The sequence below is a fragment of the Stomoxys calcitrans genome, chromosome 3 (assembly GCF_963082655.1).
Source record: "Stomoxys calcitrans chromosome 3, idStoCalc2.1, whole genome shotgun sequence".
NCBI classification, from domain to species: Eukaryota; Metazoa; Arthropoda; class Insecta; order Diptera; family Muscidae; genus Stomoxys; species Stomoxys calcitrans.
The window spans coordinates 162,495,897-162,506,880 of NC_081554.1; the positions used below are offsets into that span (position 1 = coordinate 162,495,897).

At 37.8% G+C, this 10,984-nt stretch overlaps 1 long non-coding RNA gene across 1 annotated transcript; it reads left to right on the plus strand.

The window, feature by feature from the left end:
* The first annotated feature begins 2,077 nt into the window (after positions 1-2,077).
* Positions 2,078-2,391, plus strand: LOC131995733 (uncharacterized). Its single transcript, XR_009397583.1, has 2 exons — positions 2,078-2,156; positions 2,246-2,391. It is a non-coding gene; the product is annotated as an uncharacterized LOC131995733 (long non-coding RNA).
* The last annotated feature ends 8,593 nt before the right edge of the window (positions 2,392-10,984 follow it).

Genomic DNA, 10,984 nt, shown 5'->3' on the forward strand with positions numbered 1-10,984 from the left:
TATTGTAGTTCGGTTATTCCACGGACTGTTGCTCTCTTCGATGACGTTCAACCTAAGCATGGTATCAACCTCTTCGTATACCAAAGCCTGCACAGCTGGTGACATTGGATAATGTCTATCTTTAAATGGCTCAGCGCCTTCTATAAGCTTAATTGAATGTCTTTCCAGATTGGTGTGGCCCAGTCCTTTCTCCTCAAAAGTATTGAATTCCGATATAACTTCATCCAATTTCTGTTGTTGCCTTTCCTCAAGAACATGGGGGTTCAACTTGTATTCATCATCCCCATCTAGTAGATCTTTCTGGACCTTCTCAATATCGATCCCATCAACTTTTATTATATCCGGAGCCAATTGGTATATCTTCCAAAAATCAATTCCTAAGTATAGCTCTTGATCTAAATCGGGGCATAGATATAAATCTAAATTACGTTTCATACCCTTATATACTACATCTAAGGTTACTTTTCCCAAAATCCTATGTTCCCCACCCCCGGCGGTTCTAACATTTGAATATATTTCCTTAAAACTACAATTCAAATTCTCTATAAGCTCTCTACAACCATTACCGAGTACACTAACCGTGGCACCAGTATCTAATAGTCCTTTCATTGGTACTCCCTCCACCTCGACATCGGCATAAACCCTTGGATCTTTCCCTTGGACGAGCTTCCTAATGGAATCTAAAATAGCTTTAAATTTCTTCTTCTTCTCGTTGAATTTAATTCGGACCTTAGGTACGGGTTTTTCACCCATCTCGATACTGTCCTTTCCGAAAATCTTAGATCGCACTTTATCATAATTTTGCTGGCGGATACTCATTGGTAAATAATGTCTCATCCATGGTTCATATTCATTCTCTGATTTGTCTGGTTCTAAAGTAATTGAGTTCTGAGCTTCTTTTGCTCTTATTCCTCGAAAGTGGGGGAACTCGGTGGTGGACGTGGCCCCCCGACATTCTCCACGCCCTTGTTCAGGTTTCCCTGTAGACAAGTTGGACATCTTGGAGTAACCGTACCTGGCCTGCCGCACTTATAACAAAATAAAGCTCTTGTTGTGGAATCACAATCGCGAAAGGAATGCCCAGTCTTCTGGCAATTCCAACACTTAAGAGGTGCCCTTGCCTGACGATTGTACTGTATAGCCGATATTTCTTCATAATCTGGATTCTCATAATCACTTTCGGAAGGACATCCTACAAAAACCTCATTGATTTGCCTTATGGGACGGGATGGTGGAGGAATGTTTCGCATGTCGCGTCTTGGAAAATTTTTCTCTGCCTCGTTACATTCTATTCTCAATTGCTCCACTGATGAAACTTGTATTGGGTATATAATTCTGCCAATGCTCTCTTTTATATTCTTTTTCATGATTTTAATCATATCATACTCTGATATCGGTTGGACTAATTTGGCCCTAATCTGACCCATATTCTGGAAAAACATATCTATAGTCTCGTGCATCTGTTGTTTCCTTTGAGCTAATTCGGTCAAAATTTCAAAATTCGATCTCGAAGATTGATATTGATTCAATAGACAATGCTTCAACTGTGGCCAATCTCTATACTTGTTAGTCTTCTGTGATAACCAATACCAGGACTCTGCTGGCCCAGAAACTATAAGTGGAAAATCTCGAATGATCTCAGACCAAGGTATACCATATTGTTCCTGAAAATACTCCAGGCGGTAAACGAATTCCTCAACGCCCAGACCTTGTGAACTGGCATCAAACTTCAAGCCTAACTTATCGATCCGGACTTTCGAATTATCCCAATTACGATTCACCAAAACCGATGTGCCTGGCCCTAAACCGTTGTTGTTTACTGTCGTCGAACTTGAACTGCCAGCCTGACCATTACAATTAGAACCTGATAAACCGGAATCGGATACTGAACGATCTCGCGTCTGATTGATGGTAAGTTCTTTCAATTGGTTGATAGTTTTCGATAATTCCTCAATTGCTTTTCTCATATCACCCATCTGGCCTTGAACTGTGTGAACATTATTCTCAAGGACTCTTTGCCGCCTCAGTACGTCTCCTGGAAACGTCGGGGTATTAATAGCGGAAGCTGTGCCTGCCTCATCGTTTGCGGAGTTTATGGATCCTGACAAATCAGTAATTTGCCCATTCGGCTCACCGCCTTCTCCCGCCATATCGAGGTTGGTACGACCTTTTCTCACTCTCTTCCTCTCAACCGCAACTATAGAGTTATTCAAATCAAAACCTTCTGGTCTACTTCTTTTAATAGATTTCGATCGGGTCTCTCTACTCATCACCCTTTACAGGAATGGAGATTTTTATGTACGCAGAATATCTTCGATGTTGGAGATATCAATAAATTTTAATAAGGTTTAACTTCAATTCATATGTAAAGAAAAAGGAGTTTTAACGTGAGTTTGTGGTGTGTACGGTTTTTATTGTATTCCAAATCCTTAACTCTCTTCAGAGCACCATGTGAATCTGTTTCAGTCAAATACTTTAAACTTACTATTTGCTTCTATTCGGGGCAATGATCATTCATTCTCAGATTACCTCACTCTAATACATCAGACCCCTAAACTATATCTAGAGCGGCTATTAGATGTACGTAATTCTGGTCCCCATACGATGTCAACGGAAACTACAATTCTCTACAATAAAAGTCTAGCTAGTGCTAATACCAAATTTCAATTTAAATTTGTATGCCACTGGCCTCCTTATTTTGAATTTATCATGTTCACCTTCTTCTCAAACTTCGTAGCATCGGATCTTCATACTACAGACTTCTGAATATCATCCAGAACGGTTATAAAGACTCCTAACTATTCCATTATCGAATTCAGATTCCATGTTTGTCTATTGCAAAATCTATTGGGCTATTTCCTGTGCTTCGATGACCTACACATCCTATTCAAGACAGCACAATAAATGCTGGATATCTTTCAAATTGGGCGCCATATTGTTACGTGTCCCTCTATGCGGCCTAGAAATGACTTAGTGCCTCGACTAGCTCTCGCCGTTTTCTCCTGGGCGGTCCCAACCCGTCATTTCGGCCCAAGGTACGCAGCAATCAATAAGAAGTCCTAACATAAAACGAACAAAAATCACAACAAACAGATTCACTTGAGTGGGAGGCAGATGTTGGCCCCCAGTCGCCCACCCCACCATGGCCATGAGGATTCCCCTCCTATTATCATGGCCCCGAAAACCCGCTCACACCACACCACTTACCTCACGTCAAACCTCCTTTCGAAAAGACAATTACCACACCATCTTTGGTTTGCACAATAAACAATCAAAAATACATAATTTTATTAATAATAAAAGATTTGGTCTTTAAAAAAAAATCTAGCCTATTATATTTATGTAGTGTCAAAACAAATCTAATAAAACAAAAAAAAAAAGGAAAATTATCAAAACACAACAATTATTTAATATTAACAAAAATTGTCATACAATTAAACGAACGGTCCGCAAGACCTGTGTATAACCGAAATGATTTCACAATCGAACAAAAAAATTAGGATATGCAAAGACTGTCTTAATAAAGGCTAGTTTTCCTCATAATAAAATACTACCAAAAAAAATATTATACCTAGACAAAACCCCTACCTAAATGAGCTCAAGTAGCCAAGGAAAAGGTCTAGTTATGATTCGGTCTAAGAATTATTGAATTTACTTTGCAACTCCTATCACAGCTTAGGAACAAAAAAACTGTTAATGAGACCTACAAATTAACATATAAAAAGAAATAAAATATAATAAAAATAATATGAAATATAAAAAAAATATATGGAGGCCTAAAAAAAAAACAATAAAACAAAAATGTCAAATCAATATTTACAAAAAATAATAAAAAATATAGATAATCCAAATGTTGAAAACGGCAGCAAAAATCATTTATGTCGCTTGGAAATACATATGATATTTCCGGTTCAGATTTCTTGTTTAGGGGTCATTAATATGCCCATATCGTATATCGTAAAAATGCACAAAATCGTATATCGCCCTGACACCTCTTTGGTTGTTTTATCCTCTCGATATGGTTAAATAAACATCCGGCCTGGACGCCAGAGGGAGCCTAACCTCAACTGGGTGACACAAAAAGAGTCACCAATCCAAGACTGGAGGATTTGTCGTCTCTCCCTTACTTTTTAATTATTTCGGGTGTATTTGGCGGGTAAAATTCAATAAGAGACTACACGTCCTACCTTTTTATGATTCGTGTTGGGAAATTTGGTCCAATTTCCTGTTTGTGATGCAACTGGTGGAACAGGACGGCACGGTCGGCTATTAGAAGACCGCTTCCCAAGATACTTCATTAATTCATTATCAGTACGGGAAGAAAAATACCAGCCTCCTGACGTCCAGGAGGCGTTGTGTCCTATATAAAAGAACATAACTGGTAAAAGCCCTTAGGCACAATCTATGGCACAATCATAACTTACTTCGTGTATTGGACAATAAAAAAAAATATAAGAAACAGAAGCACGACCGTTTTTCCGCCACAATTAGAAGTTAAAATTTTATCAAAAATAACTAAAAACAAGAACAAGGTAATTTAACAATTTTCCCACTTGCTTATTCAAATAAATACACGGGCTTACTTCGCAATAACCACAAAAAAAAACACAGAAAAATAATAAAATGTATATGCAATGACGCCAGTAACTGAACCAAACTATTCGGGAAAATTCCCCGAATACCTCCTTTTATTACCTTGCTTTCACTCAAATTCCCCAACAAAACAGGCCTTTTACCTTCCAGTGGCCATCTTTAATTTCTCGTCTCTCATTTGTGCCACTCTACGCGTTTTTCCTTTTCGCAAAATCTCCGCTAAATTTCAAAACCGCAGATTTTGAATGAAAACTGCGTTATCTGGTAGTACGATGGCAACAACAATTTCGGCCAGTGTAATTCGGTGGGCAGTATTGGCAACGCGATCCGGCGATAGCTGTCAATCGACAAAACAGCTGTTCATTAGAAACCACATTCCCCACCGACAGCACGCAGCAAGAAACACCAGCAGAATTAAAAGGATAAAAGGAGTAAACCCACAAAAAAAATTAATAAAAATAAAATCCTCGAGGCACCCTGAACCGTGATAGTGAATCGGCAAGATGCAGTTGTGAGTTTCCAGGTGGTTTCTTCTCCCACGGGGAGAAACTATCCTAGAAACCCACAACTTGCATCCCCATACTCACTCCACGTTTTCTTCAGGCAGTGGGATTAAATCGCGAATCATTCCGTGGGCACCCTGAGTCGCATTAATGGAATGGCTAGATGTTGTCTTGGATCTCCCGACCTTTTCCTGCTCCGTGCAGCTGAAAATGTGGAAATACAAAACTTACATCCCCAAATCCCTTTGGCGGCTCAGGCATACGAATGCATAACAAAGAACAAAAAAAACAACAACAGCCTGTGCATGGCAAACCATAGCACGATACAAGCCTGGTTGCCGTCCGCGTGTGCCCAGGAGATCTCTCCAGCTCCTCCAGCAAATCCAACAATAGGAGCTGGAGATAATTCGTGGTCCTGAGGCCGCCACGTAGGCGAAAAGGCCTCATACCAGGGGAGACCTACGCCAAATTTTTCTTTGCCCTATTGTGAGACGAAAAATATTGTCCCGCAACAATTTATCCACCTGTTCCTAAGCAGTCCAGTCTCTAAGGATCGGATCCACCCGGTACTGGTCTAAGGATTGGATCAGTGTGTCGCTCCGCACATTGTTAAAAGCCCCCTCGATGTCAATGCATACCGCCAGTGTGTACGTTTTGGCATCGAAGGATTCTTCTGTTTTATGCACAACCTTGTGCAGGGCAGTCTCCACCGACCTTCCCTTGACATAGGCATGCTGTTTGTATTTAAGAAGTTCGCTGGATGTCGGTGCCGATGTCATACTCTTTATCATGGTATCCACAATATGTTCCATGATTTTGAGTAGAAAGGACGTAAGGCTGCATGATATAACAACCAGATTGTGTACCGTAAACAGCTGAGTACAATTTTTTCTCGCGAAGTGCGCTATCTGTCAACGAGTTTTGGTGGTGTGTGTATTACAGTTAAGAACAATAACACACATAATCGACGAAAAATGGCGCGAACTAGTAAAATACAAAAAATCAGAGTTACACTAATCACATATTTTGGCAAATAGCGTACTCAATGAATATGTCTTGACTTTCTGCAAGACAAATTTACCCAGGTATCTGTCAAGGAGTTTTGGTTGTGTGTGTGTGTGTGTGTATTATAGTTAAGAACCATGACACACACAAACAACGAAAAATGGCGCGAACTAGTAACATACACGAAATCAGAGTTGCACTAATCACTGATTTTGGCTGATAGTGTACTCAATATTTTGTTGTTGGGCAACTGCCACTACATGGTAAATGAATATATCGTGAACAGCAACTACATTTTCGAACATACCAGATCAGCTGATAAAATCAGCACCAACATTTTTGACAAGTGACAAAAATTTGAGACCAAATTGTAGATGTGTCTTAAATCTCAATTTAGCACACACTGAAGTGATTTTTTAAACCAAAAACTATGACCCAAATAAAAAAACAACCCAAAATTGGTTATTCAACAGTTGTTTTGTGATTTTAAGGTGTATTTCAGTATAAGGAGGAATTCACATTGCTTTCATCTTAAAATTTTTAGTGAAATGGTTTCACAGTTTTTTTTTTGGTGAAATCTATCATACGGGTCACCGCATTTCACATGAGCCTGCGAAACGAAACCAAGGTCATACCCGAGTATAACATCGCATAGGAATTCAATACAGTACATACAACTTGGTGTAGATGGGCGAAAATAAAACACTTCAACAATAGTGACAACAATAGGTAATAGTTTAGTTGCTTTTCGTGATCTGCACACTTATGCAAACAAAATAATAAAAACTCACAGTACATTGTTTTTCATTTAAATTGAAATTATTATTATTTTTATTTTTATATAATATACTTAACGCAGGCAACAAATATCTATTTTGAATTAATTTCGTTTTCATCTCTTATAAATATTTAAAAAAAAAATATTATTATTTTCGTCATTAACAGAAAAAACTGTTATACGCGGCTGGTATCATTTGCAACATTTCCTTCGATTTAAATGCCAGAATTTAATCATTTTCATTTACATTCACATGTTAAAGCTAAAAATTAGCTCGAATTGAAATTTGAAATGACTTGCTTTTTCGTTTGTCTCATTCTTGACCTCTAAATATGCGCATGCGTACAAAGGAAGTAAAAATAATTTTACAAAATATTTGCTTTTGCTTTAGTTTTTAACTACTCATTATGTAATGCTGATTTTTTTCGTTTACTTTAGTCTAAACAAATAGGAAAATAGTATTTTTAAGTAATATTTAAATTCGTAAAATTTAAATTTTTAACGAAAGAAAAACAAAAAAAAAAATAAATAAAGTAAAAAATGGACAACAAATAAGAGAAAAAATTAAAGAAAAAAAACAACAAAGACATTAAAAACGGGCAGATTTGTAATCTCAAAAACACAATAAATGTTTGTAGTTTTATTAATTCTATAATATACATACATATATATATATATTTTAAAAATGTAAGACACAAAATGTAAGGACCTTATTTCGAACTTAACTTATAGCAAAGGGAAAAGAAAAAGCATAACAAATAGAAGACCATAAGTGTTAAAAAATTTAAAAATCGAGAAAGCACGTAATTGCCGTGTGTTATTTTAGTTCTAACCAGTGCAAGTCAGATGTACTGGTTTTAACCAGTGCAAAGTTGTAGATAGTTATCGTTATCATACGTTAACATATAATAATAGCCGATAAATAGTGATTGGTACTGTATGTCACCAAAATAAAACACAATAATAATTACCGTCTTTTATTTTACCTCTATTAGGTGCTGGTCAGATGTACTGCATAGAATTCCAGTGTAAAGATGTACTGCATAGTTATTGGTATCTTGATTCATTAGAAGCAAATGCTGCCTTTTATTTTTGAATTGTACAGTTCAAATTACGAATACTAACTGGTATTACATACCGATAATAAGCCAGTACAGCATTGCACTGAAATTTTATCCAGCAAAATTTGCACTGGATAGAACTAAAATAAAACACGACAAAAGTATTCTTTAAGTTGTTTAATAGATTAATCGCAGTTATTGGGTGTACTGACAGAAGACAAGAGAGAACCCCGTCACGGGATAGCGAGCACTACACAGGCTGGAACTTTGAGGTCCGATCTGTGTGGTATTCTTCGTTGTCACGAGAAGCTTAGCTGCGAGCTATCGGGCCCATCCACAGGTTGCGGAAAGCGAAATGCTCCAAACGGAGTAGTTGCAACGCAACGGACAATCAGCGGTATCGAGAGGATACCATGCATAAATACTGAGTGCGTGTGATGCTCCATATGAGAAAGCGAGTTATTGACGCCTTTAAATAACCAATGGTCACCCTGTTCACGCGGCGATCGGTCCTTTGGACCGGAACGAGCTTGCTCGCTTACAAAAGCTTGACGACGATCAGCACCTGCACATGAAAATGTGGTTAAAACAACAATAACAACTAGATCATCGTTATATCCATAGACGATTTAGACATGTCCCTCTGTCTGGGTGTTGCAATCACTCTACAGTCTTAAGTTCAAAGACGACCTATATCTTGATATAGCACCCTTTTTACCGATCCGCCGGCAAGAAATCTTGAGTTCATAAAAATTTTATGTTTGGCACTATTTCAAAGAACAACCGTGCCAAGTTTGGCCTATATCTTGACATAGCACCCTTTCTACCGATCCACCGGCAAGAAATCTTGAGTTCTTAAAAATTTTATTTTTGGCCCGATTTCAATGAACAATCGTGAGGAGTTTGGATAAAACGATATCCCAATTTAAGGGTTAGAGCCCAGAAATTCGCTTTTACTATCAATTTTCCCCATAACAGTGAGTTGCATGAACCCCTTAATATCTGAGTATGAACCAGATCTAACCATATTTGTATGCAGCTGTCCTATAGCCGTTTTCCGATGGCAGGCTTCCAGGGAAGATGCTGCCATGGGATTGAAATGCATGCTGATGCTCGGCGAATGGAAATTGCACAACGGGAGGATCGGAAGTAGTAGTCCCTCATGCGTCTTGGCTACTGATGAAAGAAGACAGATCGGTCTGTATGACTTCTTCTTGCTCGTGTCCTCCCAGGTTTCAGTAGCGCGTCACACTGCCCATCTCCCAAAGATCGGGTACTATAATAGTGTTTAGACAGTTGTAAGATACTCGACTCCAGGTGATGGCTGTCCAGCTGTAAGGAGATCACGGATACTACGAATGGCACCCTTTCTAGCCTTGTTAGTCTAGGGCCAGTCTAGGCACGTTCTAAACGAAAAAATAACGTGATACTTTGAAAAGTTATTTTCATATGTAAGTTTAATTTGTATCACACGACAGGTACAACTCTACACCTACCTACCGTGTAATAGCGGTAGGTATTATTATTAATTTGCACACCGAATAAAAAATTACAATTTATTTCAATATCAGTTATAACGCAGTTTCTATCCATAGACAGTAGAAAAAAGTAGATGAACCTTCTTTCTCAGCAAAAAATGGGTATGTGTTACAGTGAATGGAAATCTGGCGTTTTCTTTTGCTTCTTTAGAAAAGTGAGAAGATGGAAATGAGAGAACACAAAAACGTTGAAAAACACAAGTAAATTAACAAAAAAAAAGTTAGGTTAACAAAAAAAAATAATGCTGGCAACATTTGTGAGGTACTATGCCACGTAAAACTTCTCTCCCCTAAGTTGGTTCATGTCTGGTATTGTGTCTCCACTTAAGTGCCGGTATCTGTTAGACGCGAAAGCCGGGCAATGACAAAGGAAAACATGTTTTATAAATATAATTTCTTACTTTGCATTTAGAATTCGTCTGAAGCGGACGCTTCGGGATTCGATGCTTAGTCATCGTTATACACAGTACAGTTATAACTGTACATTGTTTTTAATTCTGTATTTTTATTACACGTGTTTTAATTTACAGTTGGTGGGGACACCAACTTCGGAAGTATAACCTGGCATATAGAGCCATACTCTGCCATTTCAATTAAAGTCAAAAAAAAAAAATAAGTATAATTTGTAATTCAAAATCAAAAAAAAAAAAAAATACAAAATTGGTTTAATTGTGACTAAATCATATTTTTTAATCATTCACAACACCTTCTTTCCCCATTCACAACACCTTCTTTGTCCATTCACAATTATCCTGTTGCTCAAATTTTCTCATTTATTACTATTCGTTACAACTGGCAGTTTTGCAAAGAGTCGGAAGTGTCATCTACTATTTCGTACTGTCTATGTGTGTAACAGTGTACAAAGTAGAGCTGGCAGACTATCAATAATCGTGAAATTCGATATTTCTAATAATAAATTTCGATACTATCGTTAATTTCCCATCACCTATATTTCAAACGAAAATGAGAAATACAAATCTAGAGATCGATTTATATAGAAGCAATATCAATGCACAGACCGAATGCAACCAAATGTAAGAAGTCAGTAGTTGGAAGTCAAAAGACGAATCACTATACAAAATTTTAGCCCAATCGCATGGCGAAACAATTAAAGGTGGTCTCATTTGTATAACAACCACAAATCATATGGCCACCTTGCCATCAAGCTGATCGATGTTTTGCCAAGACACATTTGTTTGCGTGTGTGTATACGTGTGCGAGAATATGCGAGAAAGAAAAAAAAAACAACAAAGAGACTTCAAACAAAAATCTAACATATTAATACCGTTAATCCCGGCGGGTTATTAACTGCATGGGACCACCTTTTTAAATCCGCCTTGGCTCAATCGGATAAAAATTGCGCCCTTTATGGGCGCAATGTATCTTATAGAAGATACTTTCAGTGTCGGTTCGCATATTTCTGTCGTTCGCATATTTCTGTCGATCGATATTTTGCCATCACTAGTACACAGGGCATTAAGAAAGCTGTTCTTGGCGTTACTAATT